The sequence below is a fragment of the Trichogramma pretiosum genome, unplaced genomic scaffold, assembly GCF_000599845.2.
Source record: "Trichogramma pretiosum strain Unisexual culture from Peru unplaced genomic scaffold, Tpre_2.0 scaffold52, whole genome shotgun sequence".
NCBI lineage: Eukaryota > Metazoa > Arthropoda > Insecta > Hymenoptera > Trichogrammatidae > Trichogramma > Trichogramma pretiosum.
The window spans coordinates 306,026-309,533 of record NW_019641695.1 but is presented as its reverse complement, the minus strand read 5'-3'; positions in this window follow the sequence as shown (position 1 = coordinate 309,533).

Sequence of the window (3,508 nt, the reverse complement as noted above, 5' to 3'; positions counted from 1 at the left end):
AACGTTGCAGAGAGCGTTATGTACACATGAAATTTTTAATTTTTAACTGTCGAAAAACGTTATTGGTAGTTTATTGCATAGCTTTTTGATAAATATGAATTCAAATTCAACCTTGAGAATAATAGAAATTATACGTAAAGTTTAAAGTAGTATATTAGATTCGTAATTGTATAAAACTGTTCATACGTACAAAATATTAAAGTATAATAAGATTAATTGCTTTCTTAGTATCGCTTTTTTCTATCATATTCAAATTTTTTCATAAGTTTTGCTTATTTTTGTCTCAAAAATCATTTTATAAAAATTAGTATTTGCGCAATTTTTAAATGATATATTTTCAATATTTTTTCAATATCTAATTATATTTCCTTTTTTGCTTCACACTGTTCATAATATGCCGAATGGTTAGAATTTTTTTTATTCAATCTCAAATAATTTTACTGCACTTGTTTGAAAAATTTTTGTTTTTTAAATTCTCGTAAAAGTAAGTGGTTTAACAAGTATCTTACAATTAAAAATAAAAATTCGAATAATTGCCGGGCTTGCCAAATATGTGATTTTTTGATCACCTACACTTCTCTCGAAACGAATTACTGAGTGATTAATATTAAAGAAAGAAAATTATTAAGTATGTGAAACTGCTTGATTGTTGGAATGAAGTAATTAGGTTTGAGAAATAAATATTACGCGAGTTTGTGTTGAGCGTCTATTGTCCATTGAAAAATTGAAAATTAATTCTTCTCTAAAAATTAATATTATACGTATTAAGTTTTCTCAAAGAATCTCGTGTATAATATGAAATTTATTTGTTATTTAATTTTCTTTATACTTTGAATATTATTGTTTACGAAGTGTTTTATTTATCTGTATAATTTGTATGGTTGTTTCTGTTACTGCGCAAAATGTATTAAGGATTAAAATCGAAGGTGTGTTTGTGTATTTCATAAGGAGTGATTCTGTTTTTCTACATGAATTTCATTATTATAAATACACAGCGTGACATGACTATGCGCTTGTAGCTTTAATTAAAATTTTGAAAATTAGAGAGTATAAGTATTATTAATCGAATACACAATGCTTTAAACGAAGCTCTAAGCGTACGATACTCAATAAACTTCGACATAACTTATTAATACACCGTTAACAATAACTCACAAGCGATGATGTACAAAAGACAAATAAGAATAAAAGGATAATTCATATTGTAATTGTAGTTGATGTTTTTTAGTGTACATTTATAATTATTTTATCTGTAAATTGTTTCTCTTTTACTATATATTATTACTTGTGTCAACATTTTATTTTAGATAATGACCTGCGTTAGTTTTTGTGTTTAAATAAACCTTTCGCTCATAGTTGCTTCAATTGGGATGAAGATTGTAATCTATATAAAATAAAATTTTGTCAAATTTAATTTTTAACATAATTAATTTTATTCATTTCAAATTTATTCATAAAAAATATTGTTCTGTTATAAGAGCGAATCTACAAATATGCATTATCAATGATCCCTTATAAAACATCGATACAGCAGTCTTTATTATGAATAAGCAAGCCATAATATTTTTCGTGTCAATAATTTTGTAATAGAAGTAAACGATAAAAAGCTTTTTGATATCTACACCGAAAGAAAGTAAACAATTTCTTTGTGTTTGTCACAATAGGGTCATGTATTTTTCATAAAAACCCTTAATTCATAAAATTCGGAGTATTTAACATTGTAAAAATTATTATTATTATCATCAATATTTTTATAATTTTTAAGACTTAGTGAGAAAACATCCTTGCAAGCTTGCCCTACATTCAAGAGCGAAATCGAAGGCAAAAAGAAGTGTGCGTGAAAATGAGAATAAAAAGTAATTCAGACGTGAACTTGTTTAGCATGATTGAATGAATGCATTGATATCCAACATAACTACTAAATATGTAATCTCTGAACTACAAAAAACTTTATTAAGCAAAAATAAATGTTTCAATGGTCTTTCATTGCGTTTGCGATAATGATTATTAAAAAGTCTTGCAACCATGGAAAGATTGTAACGAGTATTAGTAAAAGACAGTGATGAAAAACAAACTGTTACAAGACTCATAGTAGTAGTCTTGAACAAATATTTATAATATGGCAAATAGTTAATTCAATGACAATGAATGTAAATGTATCCATTTTTAAAACTTGATGTAGAACTATACTCATAAGTATAACTATATGATACACAACAAAATAAAATCTTACATTCAATTAAAAAGTGGTCTTATTACAAAAGAACCTACATAGTATATTAAGCAACAAGTGCTTGAAGCAGATTACTTACACAGAAGTCGTTTATACCCGAATGTAGCGAGTGTAGCGAGTTCGCAAACAATTCCTGGGTAAGTAATCTTCCTTGTGCACAGTTGCATACGGTAATTTTTAACGTAGTCATCTGCTTCTCCCGATGGTTACGTAATATTCTATTTTTATCCCTTTTCAATGAGTAGATGCTTAGTTGAATAAAAGTTATAGTCATCTAAAAAAAATTGTTTTGTCTTTATTGATTTTTTTAAGGAACCTGCGAGTTTTTGAATGAACTTGTGAAGTAAGTCAGTGAGTATGTTGAAAAACGCAGTTGCAGCATTGATGTGGCTTTGCTTGTACCTTGGCGTTGTCTTTTAGAATAGCAAATTTATGACTTTGCACACGCGATGAAAGTATGTTGAATGTACTTTTGCCTGTTTTTCTATAACCCGAACCATTCTTTATTTATCTAGTTTTTTTTTCGACAAAATCTAGCGGTACCAGCACTGTTATATTGGAAATGAGAACTGGAACGTGTGAATAAAGTTTATTTTTTGTTAAAATATTGAAATGACCGATAAATATATAATTCCTAAATTTTAGAAATACCCTAAATCTGACCCTACACTTTGACTATCTATTATTATTTTCATCTTTCTCTCTCTCTCTAAAATTAACTGAAATAATATATTGTTTTTCTCTATTGCTAAATGGTACAATGGTTAATAAAATACTCATCAGCAGTCGAGCTTTTGCATATGACTATTTGTTTATGCATTAGGTAAAAGATTAAAATATTATGTATCCTTGCAACTGTTATTGAAATTCACTAGTCGAATCATTTACATCTCATGAGTGAGCTGCGTGCAAACAACTTGGAGCAATATCTTTAAAGTAATATCCGAACTACAATCACGCAAATGCAAGAGAGCAAGCGCGTGGCTACTCGTTTGACAATGTAGCAGTATCGCGCACAGTCAAAGGAGAGAAGAAAGCGTGAGCTGCTCCGTGCGTACGAGCCAGTATATGTATCTTAATGCTAAACATGCACTCGTCGCAAGGGCCAATAAGCGTAAAAGCTCGCACAAACGAGTTGTGCTTTTCTCGTTTGGCGCCAGCGGCTCTATGTGTGCGTGTGTGTGCTAGAAGGGAAAACAGCTCGCCGGCAGTGGCACACACGTATGCATGCTTTTACGCGCGAGCCGAGAGCGAACGCGTATAAGCGAGTAAAAG